Source organism: Cupressus sempervirens, chromosome 10 (genome assembly GCF_028749045.1).
Source record: "Cupressus sempervirens isolate cs-2001-9-10 chromosome 10, ASM2874904v1, whole genome shotgun sequence".
Taxonomy (NCBI): domain Eukaryota; kingdom Viridiplantae; phylum Streptophyta; class Pinopsida; order Cupressales; family Cupressaceae; genus Cupressus; species Cupressus sempervirens.
The window spans coordinates 573,466,878-573,492,735 of NC_143127.1; positions in this window are offsets into that span (position 1 = coordinate 573,466,878).

Below are 25,858 nucleotides of genomic sequence, written 5' to 3' on the forward strand. Positions count from 1 at the left end.
CAAATATTCATAATGCAAAACCAAGAAATGGAATCCAATAGAACAAATTGTGAAAGATATATTTGGTTAGGATTATAAAGCATGGCATAGATGTCACTTATTTGGTGAGCATGGACATGTAGGAGCAAGTTGCATAGGAACTCACATGAGGAAGACATACGCTACAAAGAGATGTTTTGTAAACAAATAACTTGTTCATCTAACAAAGAATTGTATGAACTGGGCTATAGTTGAAGATGAAAAGAAAGAAAAGTATGAAAATATCATAAATCAAGTGATGTAGCAATGGGTAAAGAAATCTCTAGAGAATGCAAGTCAAAGTCATGAAAGCATTGACACCCAAGTCAATCAATTGGCTGATTCAACCATTTCAAGCTAATTATCCATGGAGATCAATGGAACTATGATTTAAACAAACATCTTATATTAGTTCTAGTCAGCAAGAAAGAGGATCCAAATAAGGATTTTAGATGCATTGGGATCACCAAGTTGAATGTCAGTATAAATCAGTGACTTAGACCTTACCAAGAAAAAGTTGGGTTGCATGACCTTATCGAGCAAAGTTGAGCACAAGTTAGTTTTAAGAGATCTTTACTGAGTTCAAAGGCCTAACTGACCTTGGATGTAGATGGTGTTTACTAAGTTGAAGACTAAAGGTATTAGCCAAGCATGTCATATCTACCAAGTTAAATAGGCTGTCACTGAGTTGTCTTTCGTATGATGCATTTAAGGTGATTTAAAACAAAAATTGAATAAAAGGAAGAATCGAACAATTTTATTTTTTCACCATAAACTCAACATCTTCAATTCCCCATGAAATTCAGAGTGAATTCATCAAGGATTATCCTTCCATCACCGAGCATTATGGCATCCTCATCTAGTAGCAAGGTTAAGAAGGGATCCGAGATGTTAGTAAGGGATATTATGCATGAAGACTTGAAGTTTAAGTTTTCTCCTATGATTATAGAGGTGTTGGATCCAGTTAGTATGCACTCACAAATTCCACCAAAGGTATTGTTAGCCATATTTTCCCTCTCGCAAAAAATTGAGTTTGTTTGTCAAGCATGGCCAATGGTCATATTTATTCAAATATTCAAATGATCAAATGTTATAAAAGATATATTTAAACTTTGGCATATCTCTTATTTTCCTAAGTTCAAGCCTTTTGTGCTTTATCCCCTTGGAGACTCAAGTTTTGATCATGTGACTATCCTTCATCGCCCAATTGCTACAATTTATGGCTTAACCATCAGAGGAGGTATGAATATGTGATATGATCTTTTTCAAGCGGTCAGTGCAAGTTCATGGTTTAGAAGGCTAACATCCAGTTATGAGTGGTGATGCAATGATCTCTCTTTATTTCTTAGTAGTAGGGTTATGATCTTAACTCCAAGTTTAAGCTGTGATGTTACAACACTTCCTCATTTGCATGATTGTAGAGAGTTTAGTGTTAACCATGATAAGGATGGTAAACCACCTTGTGTGCATGGTCACTGGGGTAAGTGATGAGTCAAATATTTAAGCTACAAAGCAATGATAACATAAAATGAGCAGACCAGATGGTCATCTCAGCTTTGCTAGAGTTATGGCTTGAACCACAGTTAGTGCTACAATCATGTATCCCTTCGTGTTCACATGGTCATGATAAGGTAAGGATAATCCTAGGTAAAGTTTATGATAAGTAACCATGAGGATGACCTTGGTAATGTGGCAGTTCCTAATTGGTTGAGGAGTTGAACTATACAAGAGGGGTCTGAGTTGTATTTTTTAACCATTGGATCTAAAGAAATCAATGCATGTCACTATGTCATTATGGAAAATTGTATGCTCAACTTATGTTGAAAGATAATGATGATGCAACATGTGTCTCAGTAGGCCAAGGTGAAAAGCAAGCAATGGTGGTTAAGTCCATTTTCACATGGTCTCAAGAATTTCAAGTCAAGTCAAGGATCAAGTCATGACGATGCAAATGGTATGTCAATAGTTTGTTTCACTTTATTGCTTGATTGCAATAGTTAAGGAAAGAAGTCAAGGACAAGTTGCAAAGTAGCAATATGGTTTGTTCATAATTTCATAAGGAATAACAACTAATGAAGAAAAGTGGTTGTGAAGTCACGATCACTAGAAGTCAAGGTCAAATATGAAAGATAGAAGAATGATCGGGTGGTGAAATGATAGAATATGACTAGTCCACATGGTGAAGCTTGAGGATTGACTCCATTTGACTGATGACCTGGCTAACTTGGCATGTTGATAACAAAGGAAGCAACTCTTTGATGGAAAATAAGATCTTTTCGATTTTCTTCAACTACTTTCATCATTCCCCATCCTTGATAAATGAGAAGGGACACTCCATCACCACCTGTTGATCTATCTACCTTATCATAATGTTAATGACTACCGTTGTTGTCTTATTAAGGCTCTATTTGGTGAATAAGTCATTTCCCTATAGCTGGAGGTGTGCCACGATTAGATCTTTCCCATATTTGCAATGATTGTTCTTTGCAATCTTAAATGTAGTTGTTGAGTTTTGCCTTAGAGTAGAAGCTATCTAAGTTATGCTTGCACTATAAAAGAAGATTGTGTAACCCTTCTTAAGGTCAATCTTTTCTCTAATTCTATAGTATTCTATGTCTATGCTCTACTAATGTAATTTCCTTTTTCCTCTGAGTCAATATATTTCTTTGTTGTATCTCTTTTTTCCATTAATATACTATGCAATACCCTCTTGCCTTTGTGTTAATGTATTGTCTTCATTTCTTAAACTGTATGATTGTATCTACTTGACCTTTAAATGATATAAAGTGAAGTCTCTTCCTTATAGATTTCTTTTGGTTTCTGATCTACATATGGTTGTTGGATTAAGCAAGGATTGAATTTGTATACTTTGAGGTTGTATTGATGAACTATGCATTCTTGGGTAGGGATAAGGTTGAATATACTATTTGTTTTATCACCTCCTTATCCCTTTTCCTCTCAAGGAAATAGTTAGGTGCATCCTGATAGTAAGGAAACTAGCCTTCACCAGAGACTCAATCTCAAGTTGCAAAGTCCCACACTTTTGGGATTGTTTCTATGTTACTTGAGGCTACCTTTAGGTAATACTTTAAGAAAGGGTGCAAGCTTTTGTGTCAATAGTTTTTGGCACACCCCGTAGGACTAAAACTTGAAGCATTATAAGTTTAGTGGTGTCAAAGAAGAAAAGTTCCAATATATGCTAAGAATATAGTGCGGCTCTCATTATTTCAGGCCTTTAAAGGTTCATTTTCAATTACATGGTGACTCCATCTCTACATTATGGTTTCCAAAACAAAGTTGTTTTGATTCATGCCTAAGGATCACACAAGGGCATCTTCTAGGGGTAATTTTCAATACACCGAGCTTTCATTTTCAAACCCTAGAAGAAAGAGAAATAGATTATCTCTATCACTAGTTAGGAGTGTAGTAGTAGCACATACACCTACAAGATCTCTCTCCACCCCTCCTATTGATAGATCACAACCTAGATTGCCATATTTTCATATAAATAGGTCATTAATTCGAATGGTACAACCTAGAGAACATGCATTTGCCACCTTCAATAGTGGGAGACCTCTCCTTTTGGCTCAAAGACATGATATTCCAGCATCATCTCTCAAAAGTATACTTGATTTCACTGGTGAATCTTCCATCTCCCCTATAGAACATATTCAAAATATTTCAAATGTTTGTAATATACATGGTATTATAGAGGATGATGTTGTTGTTAGGCTTCTAGCTTCATCCTTAAAAGGAAAAACATTGTAATGGTATAGAGGTTTGCCTCATAACTCTGTTACTGATTGGGATGGGTTAGAAGCAGGGCTTTGCAAGAATTTTGAGGATAAAAGTGATCACCTATCACTTTTAGAACAACTAACAACCATTAAGAGAGAACCCCATGAATGTATGACTAATTTTAATTATAGGTTTCAAAAGACATGGGATAGAATACCCACTACTCTAAAGCCTTCCTTAGTAATGCATTCTTGTATTGCCTTAGATCCTTTAATAGTAATATTGCTACCACTCTGCAATCTATGGGAGGGGATACTTTACCAAATGCTTACAAGATAGCTATAAGGGCAAAAAAAATCCTAATACAAGGAGGGAAGTTATCTCCAAGGCCTCCAATATCTTTCTTTCCTGACATGCCCAATCATCAACCTACAATAACCCCTATTCCTACTTCCTCTACAAGTTAGTCCCTTATTGTGGTCCCAATAGCTTCCACATCTTCTAATGGAATTGATAGGATTGAGGCCATGATGCAAACATTGATGCAGAATATAGACAAGAATATGCAGGATCAAGAAAAGAATCGAGGACAATAGTGTAGTGATGCAAAAGAAGAGTAATGAGTTGGTGAATATGAAGAGGCAACAAGCTCAAATTAATAAGCCTCCCCAACTTCAATATCAGGGTCCCATACATAATAGATCTCCAAACTAGAGTCATGTTCCCTACAATTAGAATAGACCTATTAACAAGGGTCATACTATGAATACCAACCTAAATAGGGCTTTAGTACCTCAAAATAATCTTTCTCAAGATCAAGACTTTTTCCCCTCTTGTAACTACTCCTATGGATATTGTATGTGTCAGAGGGAAAATTCTTATTTGGAATTAACTACACAGGAACAAGCATTAGAGAAACAACACAATGCTAATCAACCTACTGATGCTTCTCATCTATAATGGCAGGGTGATTTTTCTTTCATCAACCATCATTCAAAGGAACACCACCATGCTAATCATGATGTCATAGCTCACAACACCAAAAGTAAGAGAAGAGCTATTGAGGATGTCATTCCTCCACCAAATCAAACTTCAACTTTAGATGTGGCTCCTCATGTGCCAATGATGAATTCATAATCCAATGTTACTCCTCAATAGAGAAAAGATATGAGCAATAAGGAGTCTATTGAATCTCAGACTTCTCAAATTCAACCACCTATCTATATAGTTCCTAAATCTTTAGTCAAATCATTTGATTCTCCTCCCTTCAATGTGGTAGATCAAATGAAAAAGAGTAATGTCAATATCACTATATGGGATGTTGTTGATATTGTACCATGACAAAAGAAGCTATTGTAGCAAGAGCTAGAGGGCATAGAAGTGAAAGATCAACCACCTAGAGAGGAGAATGCAACAAGCCTAGTGCAACCAACCAAAGAAGGAGAAACATGTAAGAAAATTAGTACTCCTCCTTTCTATGTCTCTTTAATTATAGGAGATAAAATAATCCATAATTGTATGATAGATTCAGGGGCTAGTGGCTTTTTAATTCCCAAGTGTGTAGCCAACTTCATGGGTATTAAATATGAGCCAATGGTTAGAGATGTGCTCCAATTAGATGGAAGCTCTATCAAGACTAAAGGAGTCTTAAAAAATGTAGAAATGGCATTGCATGCATGCCCTAGTTGTACTGTAACACAAGACATATCAATAGCTGAGGTCAAGCCACATTTTTCCATCTATCTTTCCAAAGACTTCACTAAAAAAATAGGTGGCTATATTTCATTTGATTGGTCTTACATCTTTTTTAGAATAAGATATGGAATGAAATCATCCATAAGTGTAGGTCCTCTAGACCTTAATCACATAGAGACTTATACTTTTAGTCCCATAAACATGAATTGCACTATTTTGAAGAAGAGGATGAAGACATAGCACATGAGCTGGCTACTTCTTTGGTAGAGGTGCTTAACTTTCTTTTGGATGAATGGGCCACTGCTTATCATTTTGATCCAGTACAAGAATCTCTAGAGACAAGCCTTGGCACATATTACATATCAGAGAGGGATTCTCCTATTCCTAATCTCATAAGGAGGAGAATATAGATGGATTGTGGAGCATGTTTTTTGATGGTTCAAGAAATAAGAATGGTTTAGGGGTTGGTGTCATGCTCATTTCCCCTGAATTGGAGAAATACTATTTCTCTTATAGGCTCCAATTCAGTTGCACTAATAATGTAGCAGAGTATGAAGCTCTGATCCAAGGTCTTCAACTAGCCCAATGGAGAGGAATCAGACCCTTGAAGGTATATAGGGATAGTGAATTGGTCCTTCATCAATTTTAAAATTAGAATGTTACCAAGAACAACATCCTCAAATAATACAAGCATAGAGTTTGGGATTTTCTCGAAGGATTCTAAGTATTCAACATTGAGAGTGTCCCTAGAAGATAAAATAAACATGCTGACAGGCTTGTAGAAATTAGTGCTTCTTATCATATACCAGAGCATGTTGATGATGAAAAAGAGCAACATATCAGAATTTGTGAGGCTTGTCATCCTTGATAATTGCACTAATTGGCATCTTTTTGACTCTAATGTGCAAATTGTCAATTTCTTGCAAACTGAAGCAAAGTGCTCTGCTAAAAATCATTCTAAGCTCCAAAGTCATTATGGGACCAGATTTTGAACCTGAAATCCAACAAATTACCTAAAGGTCTAATCACCTTGGAGGGAATTTTCAACTCTAATGATCAAGCAAAGGGCAAGGGTTCAAATTTGACTACAAGCAAGGATGATCATACACCTACCATTGTTGCTAATGGAAAGACTCTTAACTTGAGAAAGGTATGCACTAATATTGAACAAGAGGTCTTCACTAAATTATGTTAGGAATTCAATGATGTTATTTCTTGGAAATATGAAGACTTAAAGGGTTTGACCCAGAATTATCTCACAACACCATAGATTTAGATGATAATTCCAAGCCTATTAGGCAAGAGCAGAGGCTAGTTAACCCTAAGATTGAACCACTAATGAGAAAAGATTTGTCAAGGCTCATAGAGGCCAACATTATTTTCCCTATCAAATACTCCTCATGGGTCGCTAACCTCATTCTTGTTAAGTAGAAGAGTGTAGAGATTAGATGATGTGTAGACTTTAGAGACCTTAATAGGGTTTCTCTTAAAGATCACCACCCCCTTCCCTCCATGGAACAAGTCCTATCCAAGGTTACTGGTTTAGAAAGGTTTTCCTTCTTAGATGGTTTTTCAAGCTATAATGAGGTGTTAGTTCAAGAGTCTAATAGATATAAAATTTCTTTCACTACTAAGTGGGGCACTTATGCTTTTTATAAGATGCATTTTGGACTAACCAATATAGGTGCCACATTCCAGAAGGTAATGGAGATGGCCTTCAAGGGTATTTTGGAAAAAAATGTGCTAGTGTATCTAGATAATATAACTATCTTTTCAAAGCATGTAGTAGATCATTTTGATCATCTGAAATGGGTATTTGAAAGATGTCAAGAGTATGGTGTGTCCTTGAACCCCAAGAAGTGTGTATTTTATACTGACCAAGGAAAGCTCTTAGGGCATATTGTGTCAAGAAATGGATTAAAAATAGATGCAGAGAGGGTAGAAGAAATTCTTTCTCTCCTACTTCCCAACCATAAGAAAGGACTATAAAGTTTCCTTGGTAAGATCAACTTCATAAGGAGGTTCATCTTGGATCTCGCTTCTATGGTAAAGCCTCTCACAACTATGTTAAAGAAGAACCTAGTGTTCACTTGGACCAAGGAGAGAAAGGCTAGTTTTGAATCAATCAAGTAGTCAATTGCATCAACCCCTACTCTTGTCAACCCCAAATTTGACAAAGATTTCATCCTCTAGTCCCTTGGAGGAAAGTCAAGCATTTTAGCTATCCTTACATAGTTAAATGATGAAAATTTGGAATAGCCCATTGCTTTCTTTAGTGAAGGGCTTGATTATTATGAGGAAAGATACAATTATTTAGAGAAATAGGTCTTCACTATGGTGAGTGCTCTCAAAAAATTTATACATCTTTTTTCTCACCAAGATATTAATATATTAAGATCACCAAGTTGGTAAGAGGTAAGGGATTGTGTGAGTAGATGGTTTCATCTTTTGAGACACATGAGGAAGTTGTCCTCTTGATCCAAAATGAGAAACTATTGGAGAATGAATATCATATTGATTGGTTGCAGAACATGACCGCCTTCTTGGTAGAAGGAAGATGCCCCATAGAGCCAAGAGCAGACAATTCAGATTGTAGGCTATTCCCTATCTCTTGGTGGATGGAGTTTTATTCAAAAAGGATTCTGATGGAGTCCTTCTCAAATGCATACAAATAGATCAAGTCAACAAATTGTTGAAATAATTTCATGATGGTCTTGTTGGTGGCCATTTCTAAGCTAGAGTCACTACAAAAGATAATGAGGGCTGGCTATTATTGGCCCACCCTATTTAATAACTTCCATAAGTGGGTAAGGAAGTGTGAGAAATGTTCATTCTTCTTAGGAAAGAAAATACTGGTTGCCCTTCTCCTCCATCCCATTTAAGTTGACCAACCCTTTGCCCAATGGGGTTAGGATTTCATCAGTCTAATAAATCCACCCTCCAGTACTAGTCATAAATGGATCTTCGTAGCCATAGATTATTTCACAAGATGGATTGAGGTATTGGATTTGAAGGATGCAATAGAAGCCTCAGTAGTCCAATTCCTTGATGGAATTGTGATAAGATTTGGTATTCCCTCAACTATCATATCTGATAATGTCAAATCTTTTATTGTAGCTCACATATGTTCTTGGGCTCTAGAATATGGGATATATTTGAGCATTTCCTCAAATTATTATCCCCAAGGTAATGGCTTGGATAAATCCTCTAACAATAATCTCATCAAGATCATGAGGAGGACAATTGAAGACAATTAGAGAATCTAGCATTCTAAGTTGAAGACAACCCTTTGGCCTGATAGAATTATACCCAAGAGAGTAGTTGAGAATTCACCTTTTATGATAGTTTACGGAAGGGAGGCTAGGCTTCCTATTTCATTGGAATTCCCCCCTCTTGAGCTAGCTCATCAATTAGAGCTAGAGGAAAATGATCCCATGACAATCAGGTTAGTAGAACTAATTGATTTAGAAGAAAAAGGCAACAAGCTCTGCAAAAACTTAAGGCTCATCAATAGTAAGTCAAAGAAGTTTTGATAGAAATGTTACATCTAGGATTTTTAGGGAAGGAGACCTTGTTCTCAAGTGTGATGCTAACAAAGAGAAACCAGGAAGGAATTATAAATTTGATACTATTTGCAGTGGACCTTATGTGATCATCAATTGCAAGTAGGCCAATGCCTTCTAGCTATCCAGGCCCAATGGTGATGTTCTACCCATTCTAGTTAATGGGATTTAGCTCTAACCCTACTTATAGAGAGGGTTAGGATTTATTTTCTATATTAAGTTAGTTCTTGTTTTCAATAAGTGCATGAGCACATGTTGTTTCTTTTGGAGATAGCAAGTTTTGAGTTTGCATTTTAGAGGAGGCATAGCCCTTTTGTTTCAGAATTGTAGAGGTCACAGTTCTTCTATATTCTTAGTTTTTTTTTGAGCAGTTTCTAGTTTTTTGTGACTCTATAGCTCAATGGATGCTTAAAGGTCACTGATCTTATACCTATCAGGCTAATATCCCCTCTGAGTCACCAAAATCATTAGCTATATTTCCCTCCCACCAAAATTTGAGTTTTCCTGTCAAGCATGGCCAATGGTCATATTTATTCAAATATTCAAATGATCAAATGTTATAAAAGATATATTTAAACTTTGGTTTATCCCTTATTTTCCTAAGTTCAATCATTTTATTCTTTAACCCCTTGGAGACTCAACTTGTGATCGTGCAACTATCTTTCATCACCTAGTCGTTGTAGTCTATGGTTTAACTATCAGAGGAGGTGTGAATGCATGATACAAACTTTTTCAAGTAGTTAGCATAGCTTCATGGTTTATAAGGCTAACATCTAGTTATGAGTGTTGGTGCATCAATCTCTCTTTATCACTTGGTCATAGGGTTATGATCTTAACTCTAGGTTTAACTCATGATATAGCGACCCTTCCTTATTCACATGATTGTAGAGAGTTTAGTGTTAACCATGATTAGGATGTTGAATTTGTGAATCACCTTGTGTGCATGGATGTTGGAGTTAGTGATGAGTCAAAGATTTAAGTTGTGAAGTAATGATAACATAAAATGAGCAGACTAGATAGTCGTCATAGCTTCACTAGAGTTATGGTTTAAACCACAGTTAGTACTATGATCATGCATCCCTTCTAGTTTGCATGGTTGTGATGAGTTAAAGATAATCTTGGGTTAAGTTTGCCACATGGTTCCATAAGGATGACCTTGGCTATGCGGAAATTCATGATTGGTCGAGGAGTTGAACTATGCAGGAGGGGTCCTAGCTATATTTTTTTACCGTTGGATCTAAAGAAATCAATGCATGTCGTTAAAGAAAATTGTACACTTAATTTATATAGCAAGCTAATGCTGATGCAATACATGTCTCAATGGGCCCAGGTCAAAAGAAATAAATTGTGGTTAATTCCACATTCACATGGTCATGGGTATTTCATGTCAAGTCAAGGATCAAGTCGCGATGACACGAATGGTATGTTGGTAGTTTGTTTCATGTTGTCGCATGATCATGATAGTTAAGGAAAGAAGTCAAGGACAAGCAACAAATAAATAATATGGTTTGTTCATAGTTTCACAAGGAATAATATCTAATGAAGAAAGGTGGTAGCAAATCCGCAATCACAGGTAGGTAAGGTCAAATATGAAAGATAGAAGAATGGTCAGGTGGCAAAATGATAGAATATGACTGGTCTAGACAAAGAAGCTTGAGGATGACTCTAGTTGACTAATGACTTGACTAACTTAGCATGCTAATAATAAAGGAAGTAGTTCTTTGATGGCAGATCTAATCTTTTCGATCTTCTTCAACCACTTTTATCATTCCCCATGCTTGATAAATGAGAAGGGACACTCCATCACCACTTGTTGATCCATCTACCTAGTTAGAACATTAATGGCCATCATTTCTATCTTCTCAAGGCTTTGTTTGGTGAATAAGTCATTTCCCTATGTTTGGATGTGTTCCATGATCATATATTTCCAATATTTACACTGATTGTTCTCTGTAATCTTTAATGTAGTTGTTGAGTTTTTCCTTAGGGTAGAAGCTATATGAGTTATGCTTGCACTATAAAACTAAATTTTGTAACCATTCTTAAGGTTGATCTTTTCTCTAATTGTGTAGTATTGTATCTCTCTATGTTCCGCTACTATAATTTCATGTTTCCTCTGAGTTAATGCATTCCTCAGATGTATCTCTTTCTTCCATTAATATACTATGCAATACCCTCTTGCCTTTGTGTTAATTTATTCTCTTCATTTCTCAAATTGTATGATTGTATCTACATGACTTTTCAATGATATAAAGTGAAGTCTTTTCCTTATAGCATTCTTTTAGTTTCTGATCTACATATGGTTGTTGGAATAAGCAAGGATTGAATTTTTATACTTTGAGGTTGTATTGATGAACTATGCATTCTTGGGTAGGGATAAGGTTGAACATACTATTCGTTGTATCACCTCCTCTTAGATTATATTAGGTAGTTTTCTTTCATTCATTCCTTCTCCCTTTTCCTCTTAAGGAAATAGTTAGGTGCATCCTAACGGTAAGAAAATTAGACTTCTCTGGAGATTCAATCTCAAGTTGCAAAGCCCCACACTTTTGAGATTGTTTCCATGTTACATTAGGTTGCCTTTAGGTGAGACTTTAGGTAAGGGTGTAAGCTTTTGTGTCAATAGGTATTTTTAATTTATGATTTTAGATCTTTTTATCACTATTCAATTCATGAATTGGGAACACTAGAGTAGAATCAGGCATATGAGGCATTGTGTATAGACAAAAACCTCAAACTCGAGCACATACACCTGGAAGTGAAGGGTTTAACTCATATTTTGCATATGCCAAAGAATTTTCAAATCAAGTGGATTAAGTTCATCTTGAGTCATGTTCACAATATGCAATTCTGGCTTGACCAACCCATCAACATCATAAAGAAAATGATTCATAGGGTTATCGGGTTTCCCATGCTTGATAAAGGAAAGACAACCAAAACCCTAGGTTAGGTTGAACTGGAAAAAAAGACTCTTGCCAAGTGGGATGGCAGAGGAATAATGTTGGTTTGTGGTGACTAATCAAGGAAGTATTGTACATAGTTCATAAATTCTTTGGGGTTTAGAGCATCACTTTAAAAAATAAATTTGGGCTACTACTCGCCAATGGCTAATATTCGCCAATTGGCTATTATTTATATTTGCCAATTTAAGGCCAACATGTTCTAACTAATTTTAACCCTAAGGCAACAAAAATACTTGTATAAAAGGGATTAGGGTTAAGGATTGTTTAATAACGTGTGATGCAAAAATTGGTTCTTACAGTAGTATTGACTTATAAGGGATTATAGATTGTAATCAGGTTGTAATCACAGGATCGTAATAATATTAGACTTGTTGTTTGGTGTACGTAGTCCAGGGTTTGGGTGAAACATGTTAAATTTCAATGTCTTGTGTTATTTTCTGTGTGATCTATTATTTTTTGATATTTTCTATATTTGCATGTAATTTTTATTTCTATCTGTGGTTAAATCCTATCAGGTGGTATTAGAGCCTAGTTGTTTTTTTCAATTATCCTCTACAGGAAAGTCTCATGGTTGAGTGGGAGTAATGGAAGATGAGGGTAAGCTGAGGGTTAACAAGTTTAATAGGAAAAACTTTTAGTTATGGAAGATGCAAATGGAATACTATATTTATCAAAAGAATTTGGAAGGAAAAACTAAGAATCAGGGATCTATGACAAATGACGACTGGGATCTTTTAGATAGGAAGGCACTTGAAAGCATTCAATTATGCCTAGCACCATTAGTGGCATTTAATATTATAAAAGCAAAGACAATAGAAGAGTTGACGGGCATAGGAAACCCTAAAGAAATTGTATGAAAAGCCCTCTACTTCAAACATGGTATTTCTCATGAAGCATTTATTTAATATGAAAATGACAAAAGGTGGATCTGTTGTGGATCATTTAAATGAGTTTAATATTGTTACTAGTCAATTATCTTCTATGGGTATTAATTTTGATGAAGAAATTAGGGCTCTCTTGATTTTGTGTTCTTTGTGTGAAAGTTGGAATGGTTGTGAGTAATTCTGCTTTTGGATCTAATACCAAAAATTATGATGATGTGATTAGTGTTATTCTAAGTGAGGAAACTTGTAAGAAAACCTCATGCAAATTTACATCTGGAAGTTCTTTGAATGCACAAATCAGAGGTAGAATTATTAAAAGGGGAAATAATTCTAGAAATCATGGGAAATGAAGAGGAAAGTCAAAGGGGAAGAGGTCTCAACCCAGAGGAACAAGAGATTGTTGGTACTATGGTAAAATAGGGCATAAGAAGAAAGATTGTTGGACTCAAAAGAACAATGAATGATGTAATCCAGAAGGGAACAAGGAGGCAAATGTGGTAAGTAACAAATCTAAAGAGGATCCTTTGCTTGTATCTTTAGAAAATGTTGATGATTCATGGGTTTTAGATTTTGGTGTTCCATTTCATGCTACACCTCATAGAGGTTATTTCATTGATTATGTCCAAGGGGATTTTGGGCTTGTTTATTTGGGGGATAGTGAACCCTGTCAGATTGTTGGAAAGGGAAAAGTTAAGATTAAGTTATAGAATGGGAATCGTTTGCTACTACATGAGGTAAGACATGTTCCAAGGTTGAGAAGGAATTTAATTTTAGCAGGGCAACTCAGTGATGTGAGATGTGTCATTACTTTTAATGATAAAATTTGGAAGGTATCAAAAGGTTCCCTTGCAGTAGAAAAAGGTGTGAAAGTAGGAACCTTATATCTTTGTGCATGTCATATTGTTCCTTCTACTTTAATTGTTTCAGAGAAAAATGAATGTTTAGGAATAGTTGTTTTAGTTGAGCAGGGAGAACAAATAGCTATTATAGATTCTGATACAACATTGTGGCACAATAAAATTGGGCACATGAGTGAGAAAGGTATTAAAATACTTCATTCAAAGAAAGTTTTACCAAGTCTGAAATGTGTTGATATGGATTTATGTGAAATTTGTGTGTATGGAAAACAAGAGAGAGTGAATTTTGTGAAGACTAGGAAGAAAAATAAAAGGGAGAAATTAGAGCTTGTGCATACAGATGTATGGGGACTGGCTTGGGTATCTTCCCTCGATGGATCTCATTATTATGTTACATTTATTAATGATGTAACTAGAAAAGTATGGGTTTATTTCCTTAGAAATTTGATGTATTTCAAACTTTTAAGAAATGGAAATGCTTGTTTGAAAATGAGACTAGTAAGAAATTAAAATGTCTCAAATTTGATAATGGTATTTGTAGATATAAAACTATTCCAAGGACTCCATAAGAAAATAGAGTGGTTGGATGCATGAATAGGACTATAATGGAGCATGCAAGGAGCATGAGGTTGCATGTTGGGTTACCCTTAAACATGTGGCAGAACCTGTCAATACTACTATATATTTGATTAATAGAGGTCCCTCTACTCCTTTGGGTTGTGGTATTCCAAAAGAAGCATGGACTGGTGAGAAGGTGAGTTATTATTTTATCAAAACCTTCGGTTGTGAAGCATTTGCTCATATAGATTCTGAAAATAGAACCTAGCTGGAAGCTAAGTCAAAGAAATGTGTATTTGTTGGATATGACTTTAATGAATTTGGTTATAGGCTTTGGGATTTTGAAAATAGTGAAATTGTAAGAAGTAGGGATGTCATATTCAATAAGAAAGTGTTGTACAAAGATCTGTTGCAGCAACATGAGAAGAAAGAAGATGATTATGTAGTGTTTGATGATACTCTAAAAGATGATGTTTCAACAATTCCTCATGATGTGCGACAACCACAACAACAAATACCACACACACCAGTGAGTGTTAGATGGTCAACAAGGCAAATTAGACCTCCAAAAATATTTTCTCCTTCTTTGTATTCTATTTTACTTACTAATGCTAGTGAACCTAAATGTTATGATGAAGTTATTCAAGTGGATACTAAGATTCAGTGAGAGTTTACAATGAAAGATGAAATGGAATCTTTGCTGAAAAATAAGACATGGGATTTATGTAAGTTTCTTGTATGTAAAAAAGCTTTACAGAATAAGTGGGTTTATAGGTTGAAAGAAGAGTATGGAGGCAAGAAAAGATTTAAATCCAAGTTAGTTGTAAAAGGATTTGCATAGAAAAAAGGCATCAATTTTGATGAGATATTTTCTCCTATTGTTAAAATGACTTCTATTTGTATTATTTTAAGTATTATGGCTACTAAAGATTTGTATTTGGAGTAGCTTGATGTTAAAACCACCTTTCTTCATGGTGATTTGGATGAAGAGATAGATATGGCTCAATCACAGGGATTTGAGGTCAAAGGTAAGAAGAACTTAGTGTGCAAATTGAAGAAAAGTTTATATGGCTTGAAGCAAGCACCTTGGCAATGTTATTTGAAATTTGAAAGGTTTATGCATGATCATGGATACAATAGGTGTAATTCAAATCATTGTGTTTACTTTAAGAGGTTGGCTGATGATAGCTATATTATTTTATGTTTATATGTTGATGATTTGTTTGTAGTTAGGTTTAACATGGATCACATTAAGGGGTTGAAATGCCAGTTAGCACATGCATTTTCTATGAAGGATTTCGGGGCAGCACAATAAATCCTTGGTATGAATATTTGTAGAGATAGGAAGAATAGGGAATTGATGCTATCTCAGGCTGATTATGCTAAGAAGGTGTTGCAACATTTCTCTATGGAGAATGCTAAAGCTGTCAGCACACTTTTACCTAGTCATTTGAAGTTAACTAAGGAGATGCGTCCAACGGCACAAGAAGAGGAGGATAATATGTCTAAGGTACCCTATGCTTTAGCTATAGGAAGCTTGATGTATGCTATGGTATATGCAAGGCTAGATATTGAATGTGTAGTGGGAGTCATTAGTAGGTATATGAGTCATCCAAGAATTGAGCATTGGAATATAGTCAAATGGATTCTCAAATATTTAAGAGGAACATCCATTAAGTTTTTACACTTTGGGGGCTCCACTATTGACTTACAAGGCTATGTTTACTTAGATTTGGTAGGGAATATCGATACCAAATGGAGTACTACAAGTTATGTATTTATTGTTGGTGGGGCAACAGTGAGCTAGATTTCTAGGTTACAGAAGGTTAATACTTTATCCACTATAGAGGTAAAGTATGTTGTTGCTACAGAGGCAAACAAGGAGATGATATGGCTTTAGTTCTTCTTGGAAGAATTGGAACACCCTCAAAGGGATAATTATTTATTTATAGATAGTCAGAGTGCCATTCATCTTGCAAAGAATTTAGCTCTACCTTCAAAGACAAAACACATTCAGTTGCGATACCATTTCTTTTGATCAGTTTTGGATGATGGACACTTAAAGCTAGATAAGATACATATAGATGACAATCCATTAGATATGTTTACAAAGGTAGTGATAAGGGAGAAGATGAATTCCTCTTCAACTTCGGTTGGTCTTCTAGATTGAACAAGAATAAAAGAATAGCAAAGTCAAGGGTGGTTTGATCTAGTGGGAGCCCCATGTGGTAGTGGTATTACTACAAGATTAGTCTCCAAGTGGGAGATGGTTGTCTAATGTGGAGTCTGGTCAATCTCCAAGTGGGAGATTGAGCTGATTAGGGAAGTATTTTAGATACTTCATAAATTCTTTGAAAAAAAATTTGGGCTACTATTGACTAATGGTGGTCTACTGTTCACCAATGGCTAATATTCACCAATTGGCTATTGTTTATATTCACCAATTTAAGGCCAACATGTTGTAACTAATTTTAACCCTAAAGAAACAAAAATACTTGTATAAAAGGGCTTAGGGTTAGGGATTGTTTGATAAGGTGTGATGCAAAAATTGGTTCTTGCACTGGTATTGAGCTATAAGGATTAGGATTGTAATCAAGTTGTGATCACTAGATTGTAATAATATTGGATTTTTTGTTTGGTGGATGTAGCCCATGGTTTGGGTAAACCATGTTAGATCTTGGTATCTTGCATTCTTTTCTATGTGATCTATTATTTTCTGATATTATTTATATTTGCATGTAATTGTAATTTTTGTTTGTGGTTAAATACTAACAAATGAAGCTAAATGGTGTCACACACATGGAAATTAAGTTTGGTATTCATGAGATTGCACATAAGATATACAGTTCCAGCTGACCAAACAATCTTGCATGTGAAGCTGTAGAGATGGCTTTCAAGGTAGTCAAGAATAATATTTCTTTTGACTTCACCAAGTTGTAGCTAAAACTAATTGAGAAAAAACATGGAAAGCATTTGGGCATCAAAGACAAATCCATGTAAGTTTGGTTCACTTTTAGTCTTCTTATTCTTTTATGTTCATAATTTTTTTCATTCCAAGGGCAATGTAGTATGGAAAAGGACATTCCCATTATGTATCAAATTAATGAATACATAATTGAAATGGGAGACAACTTTGAGGGCATCCTGGATGTATTTTTTGAAACTTTCAAGGAAAGGATGCAAAGTAGATTCAAAATTCCTAAGCAACTAGTAGAAGACTACGAACAAGAAATATGTTTCTTTGTAGAATGTGATAAGATATATATATATTTAGGAAGCCAAACCTAGAATTGCATGGGTATGACCTCTTTCCAATGAGGCAAATATTGATGATACTAAGGACATCATTGAGGCTCTTATCAATGAGCCTATGGACCCCAAAGAACCTTATTTTAGAACATATTAAGAGGTTAAAACTAGGATTTCACTTGAGCTCAAGATTCCTCATATTCTAAAGAGAGGAAGGAAGAAGGTAGATAAGATTAAGAAGGAGAATATGAAATCTAGTTCCCCTCTTCTATTCATAGAAGGTAAGGGTTATGATACTGCAAAGGAAGAACAAGTAGAGGAACATGAAGAAGAAGAAGAACCACCTAAGAAAAAGGGAAAATCTATATCAAGGAGAGTTACAAGGTCAACTCCTACTTTTACCACCAGCAAACCCTCTAGATCAAGAAAGAACTCTATTTTGGACCAACTTGTTGACATGGTCCACAAGTTCAATGAAGATTTCAATGGTCTAGAGAAATCACTGCAGAGGGTAGATAGAAGATTTGAGAATAATATTTTGGATAATGTGGCACAAAAGAATACGATAGATCAAGTGGAACTATCCATTGTTCTTATTTATTTTGAAAGTATTGTTAATAATGTTGTTTCCTTGTTTGCAAAATTAAGTGATACCACAAATTTTTCGAAGGAAATTAGAGACAAGATGTCAAAGATTGATACTTATCTGAAGGTAAGTGCAAACCAATTGTCACTTGATCCTAGTACTAGATTAGCACATTTTGTCAAGGTCGGGTATTTGACCAACTTGCAAGCAAAGTTATTAAGAGAAGAAGCAAGAATTAGGGATACACTATCATAAATTCAAAGTTTGATACTTCCAAACATGGATGTAATTGAGAAACACATTGGTCATGCAAAGACATTAGTCCATGACAACAAATTTTCTATTTTTGATCATATGATGGAGTTATCAACTAAAGTTCAAATAGTTTTGCAAGAAAATTGGGACAAAACCATGTCTCTAATTTTTAAGATGCATAGTGATTTCCTCTCACATTTTGGTATTACCTTGTAAATATGCATTTTTTGGTATTTGTGTCAAAAACAAGGGTGAAATATAGCAAGTGAGGAATCCAAGAGGGAAATATAGTTATCTATAGCAAAGCTACAAAAATAATTTCGCAAAATAAGAAAAGTCAATGTCAGCTGAGTATCAACACAGTAGTCAAAAATGAGCTATAGACCTAGGTACATTGATAGGGGAAGTTTTTACTCATCATTTTGAGTATTCATAAGTTTTTGGTATGATAAGTTTTTTTGTCACTAATGCCAAAGGGGGGATATTGTTGACCTTATGGCCAGACTAGTTTCCAATCAGTGCCAAAACACTTAATCATTTGGTTGGCTACATTATTGTTGAGCACCATAGAGTAAACCTTGTAGATAGTGTCAACCAAGCTAGTCATGGAGTGTTAACCAAAAAAAGAAGAAAGATAGTGTTAACCAAGCTACAATAGTAACTAAGTTATTGCAGTGTTAACCAAGCTACAATAGTAACTGAGTTATTGCAGTGTCAATCGAGCTCTTCAATATTTTCTAAGGCATCAGTGTTAATCGAGTTCACGTCTACTCCCAAATGATCAAAGTAGACCAGGCACTAGTGATAATCGAGTGCCAGAGATTGTCATGTTCACTATGTTGCCAAGTATCAACATATCATCCGAGTGTCATCACTAAGCCAACTAGGTAAAGTTTGTTGAATATGGTATTGTAGATGACTTCAGAAGGTAATTATTTGGATTAGAATAAATGAGAGTTATATTTTCATATCCAAATGAGTATGTAATTAACCATGAGTATGAAGTACATGCAAGATTGAAGATTGACTAAAGGCTATAAGTAGTATAAGGAAAAGTAGAGTCTCATCCATCACATTAAGGTGATCATTCTACATCAAAGGAATCTCATTCAACAAAGTGAGTTGCATAGCATAGATCAACTACTGGTTCATCCTAATAGGTGCATTAGCCAAGTCCTCTAACAATGTGGACTTACTAGTCTTATATAGAATCTCCTAACTGAGTAATGCTTCATTGTATTGTATAAATCCTTTTACAAGGTGGACCTAATAATCCTTATTGCTCCTAATAGAGCATATCACCATAAATGATCAATTATAAGCCTTAACATGCCAAATTTATACTGAAGTACTAAAGATTGTGGGTATCATCCCCAACCTAGTTTTACTTTATATTTGGAAGGTTTCTAGGTTACCAAATATTTTGTCAAGTATTATGAATGTTTTATTGCTTTTAGTCTTTCATGCATGTAATTAGATCAAATTAGTTTTTGAAGGATTAAATGGTGAATTGAAGTAAAAGTTTTACTGGTTACTGATTCACCCCACCCACCCTCTCAGTAACCTAGCCATCTCTACATTTCCAACACAGAGATCTGTTGAGATAAGATTATCAAGAAGACAAATTTGAACTTGATCAAACTAAAGTTGGTTAAGCATCAAATTTGACTTAGAATGGTCAAAGATCTATTGGATATAAAATTGATTATGAACAACTTTGAACTTCATCAAACTAAAGTTGATTAAGCATCAACTTTGGCTTAGAATGGCCAAAGGTTTGTTGGATATGAAATTGATTACAAACAACTTTGAACGTAATCAAACTAAAGTTGATTGATCATTAACTTTAACTTAGAATGGTAAAAGGTTCATTGATATTTCAAACTTTTGACTTATAATGGTCAAAATTTTATGATTTAGCAATGATTTGACTTAGAATGGTCAAACATGAAAGAGATTCTAAATTTGTGATTTAGTGTGATCAAAATTTGTTTGGGATTGATATTTAGGTTGACCTCAACTTAGAATGGTCAAAGATCACTGAAGTTTAAGAGTGATTAGCAGTTGATGATGTAGATTAGGAAATGCAATCTGATATAGGTCTAATGAACTGAGATTCTCCTAGTTATAAGAATGTCCCCTAGTGATGAGGACTTGAGTTTTGTTGATAAGAATACCCCTAGCAATGTGGACTTGAGATAGTAGATATATTATAGTTATGGATTCATCCTACCCCCTTGGGGGAGAAATCAGATGATGATATCATAAATGATTTATCTGGAGAGGAATCAAAGTATAGAAGAATGAGGTTTGATAGATTCAATTGAGATGAAGTGAAGTAGCTTAGGAAGAAAGTTGATAAATTTGGTTAAGCCAGACTGAGCATTTTTTTACCTGGTTTGACCAGGGTTGACCAAAATGAGGAATTTTTTTGAGGATGATTTGAATTGTGATAAAAATAAGTTATTATCAAGGAGTTTAGACTCTAGTTATGTCATAATGATTCTTGCACAAGCAGAAGATCATATTGGCACCTAAATTTTTTAAGTACAATTTTCAATTGTTTAATAATATCAGAATGTGATTTCAATCCCAAAAATTATGAAAAATGACAGAATGATTAGGGATTCTTACCTTTATTTCTCACAGTTTCATAGAATGAGTATCATTAAAATGTTGGATATAAAAATGCAAGTCTAAAAATAATGCAAGTTTAGGACTTTACTTCATCATTGAGCATTTTTTGGTAAAGCTAGAGGATGTCGTACAACCCTTACTAATAGGACTATCGTGAGAATATGAATATGAAATTAGTCATAAGTTGTCATAATTAGATGTAAGCCTTAAGGCACAAGAAGCCAGAATGACCAATTTACATAGTCCTTTTGAATTAGCAAGTGAACATAAGCATCAGAACATAAATGCTAAGATGAACAGAATGTTTCTTGTGTACAAGCACACCAAACATGTGAGAGATCCTTCTCATGCTAAGTTATCAGTAATTATTTTTTCTATAATGACCCTTGTGTTTATAACATGAGACACAAGTGTGCTAAGAATACTCAAAGTGACTCATACATTCACTTCTCAGGATTACTATCAATATTTTACTATAGCATAGAGAATTCACTCAAAATAGACAAGGAGAAGAACTAACCTCACTAAAGTTTCCATATAAAATGAGTCAAAGTATACATGGCCATCTAACATGAGATAGAGGCTCTTATAGTGGACACCCTTTTTATATGGACCCTTTGGATCATCGGAACTAAACCAACAAATAGAAAACAGAGAAAAGATCATGCCCCCAATCCTTGCTCCTCTTAGTCAAATCAGATATCCTAGAGTTTCTCAAAGGGGAATAACAAAGTGAAAGATAAATACACAAAGAAAAGCCCATCATAGCTCAAATAGTTCAGTGTTCAATTTCAATTCCAATGTTAGAGGATTGATGTAAAGTGTTGAAGTTTAGGATTTATTTAGAGAAATATCTTTAATAGATTGATGATAATAGATAGACATAGTTAGGACACCTAGTGACTGACACAATAGAGATCTTCTCTGAGAGGAATCTCATCAGTAGACTAAGCGATAGTAAGAAGACACAATTTGAACAACTGGTGACTAATGCAAGAGAAATCATTTTGAAGAAGAATCTCATCAGTAGACTAAGAAATACTTGGCATACACAATTAGGAAAATCAGTGACTAACACAAGAGAGATTCTCTAAGAATATAAGGCATTTCCCCCTAGACTAGTTTCAAGCCATGTACGTATGAGTAGAGTCTCAAATATAAGTGAGAGTGATGAGAGTAAAAAACTAAAGCACAAAGCAAAGAACTTAAAGAAGGAAAGTAATTATACAAAATCTAACAGGTGTGTTGCTATATGGAGCATTTGAAACAAGAGGCGCATGTTTATGAGGTATTCACCTTCTTGGTAGAGATTCTATTTTTGCTACGACTATGCATGTTTGTTAGGTTTTCATCAATGACACTTTTTTTCCTTTTCAATTTGTTTGTTCTTTTCTATCTCTTTTTCAATTTTTTTAAGGAATTTTTTGAATGTACAGATAGCTTATCAAAACATCAGTCATAGAATTCTTCAGATGAAGGGTGATAAGTTCCTTGAGTACTTCTCCCTCTATTGTTGATAATTGGTATGTGCCTGACCCAGAGACCTCAGTAATAATGTATGGTCCTGGCCAGTTTGGATCAAATTTACCCTTTTGAATTATATTTTGTTGATTAAGTAAGTTTTCTCTCAAAATGAAATCATTGACTTGGAATTCCCTTGGTCATACATTCTTGTTATAGATTTTTGACATTTGCTTTTGATAAGCTCTTAGGTGGTTAAACACCACTCGGTAACATTCATCCAGTAGTTATAGCTCTTGTACCTAAGATATTCTATAATCATAATCTAATATAAGACCTTTGAGAGACACCTAAAGAGTGGAAATCTCAACCTCAATAGGTAGTATTGCTTTATTGTGTTGTGGAGCATAATCAGACTTGAAGGTTTATTCAACAAAGTTTTGTTAGAATATATAGTCCACCAATATAACTAAGAGGGGGGGTGAATCAATTATCCAACTATTATCATAATTATCAACCTTAAACAAACTTAGCCATATGAAATATAATCAGAAACCACAACAAGATACTCATACACAATAACACTAGATGTGTTAAATAGGGAAACCTTTGATCAGTGGAAAAACCCTGGTGGGGATGGTACCAACAAGATGATGTACTAATATGAATATTCCTTGTTAAACGATGGACCCTATTAGGAGTCTATAACAACATTCAGTACATATCAATCCCTATTAGGAGACTTTGAATCCCTATTAGGAAATTCCAACCCTATTGAGAGTTGTGGAAGATAGTTGGACCCACTACCCAAATAGCTTCAATGTTAAGACCAATGAACCCACTATCCAAATGATCTCTGTATTATTCCTTTTAGAATAATAGAAATAAATAGTGCTTCCTTTACTCTTTCTCTATCATATCAACCGAACTTCTCCTTTTGATCTTATAACCAGATCACAAAACTCGCATCTAATAATTCCTTGGATTGCTTACTCGCATTCAGTAAACACTCTTCTCCTTTTTGCACTTTGCACTTCATACAATGATCACAACATGTTACAAATAAGGAAAACATCTTTCCTTTATACCTTATCTTCAAAATAATTCCTTGAGTCATCCTTGAGAATTTCCCAATTATTTTAATAATATAATTAATTAATTACAATTACAATAGCACTATCAGCTCATAATCTGTACAAAACTTCACACATACAATACTAGGGCTTGCATATTTACTGATGTCATCATCTAACTATCCTCTATCATTGTCTGACCATGCATCTCTTTATTACATCTCAGATGAAAGATATAATACAAACATCAGAAAATGCTTTCTAAGAATTTTGTCTCTTAACTTCTCTCAGTAAATTAGGTACAACTTCTATACATCATCAACTTTACATGTTGTGCATTGGACCACATCATCAAGACACAATATTGAGCATGTCCATGACCACGCATCACCAAACAAGAAAAACCTTGTCCGCATAACTAAGATCTATCTCTTCTACTTTGTCAGTCTTCATAGACTTACTGCTATGTTGACATCAATGAAAAACACACTCATGAATGCAACATGTCAATACTCTCAAATGCTTAGGATACTCCCCCAATTTAGTATCATCAGCATTCATGCTAACAAGTTTCCCCCCAGATCATTTCTATGGGGTTTTGGGGGTAGTGCCCCCAAGATGGAGTCAAGGGAAAGAGCCCCTTATAGGGTCCTTAGGTAGTGCCCTGTGTGTGCCCCCCAAAGCCAAAAATGACTCTACTATTGGAAAAGGTTTCAGTTATTATTTTTCTATCGGACGACTTATTCTAGCCCTAATTTCAATGGGAAAAGCTTGTATAAAATAGCATAGGGCTAGGGATTTCATAATGTATGATGAGATTGTAGCTTCTTATGGTAGCATTGAGCTATAAGGGATTATAGATTATAATCACTGGATAATAATAATATTGGACTTGTTGTTGGATGTAGCCCAGGGATTGGGTGAACTATGTTAAATCCTTGTGTCTTGTGTTCTCTTCTATGTGTATTTTTTTTTTTGATATTGGTTATATTTGCATCTAACTATTATTTATGTATGTGGTTAATCCTAACAAGTAGTATTAGAGCTAGATTATTGTCATTTTTTTTAAGCCCAGACTGTTGTCATTTTTTTAAGCCTAGATTGTTGTCATTTATTTTTAGACCAAATTGTCGTCATTGTTTTTAGCTATCCTTTGCAAGAAGGTCTCACAGTTGAGTGGGAGTCTCATAAATGACTGGGACTAATGGAAGACAAGGGTAAGCTGAAGGTTTAGAAGTTTAATGCGCATAACTTTCAGTTATCTAAAATACAATTGGAGGACTATCTTTAGAAGAAGGATTAATAGTGGCCATTGGAAGGAAAAGCCAAGTAAAAGGGAACTTTGATAGATGAGGAAGGGAATTTTGGATAGAAAGGCACTTGGAAGTATTTGATTATGCCCAAAAAAAATAGTGACATTTAATATTACAAAAGTGAAGATGATGGAAGAGTTGATGCAAACCCTAGTGAAAATGTATGAAAATCCCTCTACTTCAAACAAGGTATTTCTCATGAAGCATTTATTTAATATGAAGATGGTAGAAGGTAATCTATTGTAGATCATTTAAATGAGTTTAATATAGTCACTACTCAATTATCTTCTATATATATTAATTTCAACAATGAAATTAGGGCTCTCTTGATTTTGTGTTCTTTGCCTAAAAGTTGGAATGACTTGCTAATGGTTGTGAGTAATTCTATTTCTAGATGTAATACCATAAATTTGATGATGTGATTGGTGTTATTCTAAGTGAGGAAACTTATAGGAAAACCTCAGGTGTGATGAAAAAAGAAGAGGTAGAATGACTTAGAGAGGAAGCAATTTTGAAAATTGTAGAAAATCTAGAGGAAAATCAAAGGGGAAGAGATCTCAATCCAAAAGACCAAGAGATTTTTGGTACTATGGAAAACTAGAGATAAGAAGAAATATTGTTGGACTCAAAAGAATAATGAAAGAGATAAATGAGAAGGGAACAAGGAGGCAAATGTGGTAAGTAACAAATCTAAAGAGGATGCTTTGCTTCTTTCTTTAGAAAGTGTTGGTGATTCTTGGGTTTTAGATTATGGGATTTTATTTCATGCTACAATCCATAGAGGTTATTTTATTGATTATGTCCAAAGGGATTTTGGACCTTTTTATTTGAGGGATAATGAACCATGTCAAATTATTGGAAGGAAAAAATTTAGATTAAGTTGCAGAATGGGAATCATTGGCTACTACATGAGGTAAGACATGTTCCAAGGCTAAGTAGGAATTTAATTTCAACGAGGAAATTCAGTGATGAGGGTTGCATAGTTACCTTTAATTATAAAAATTGGAT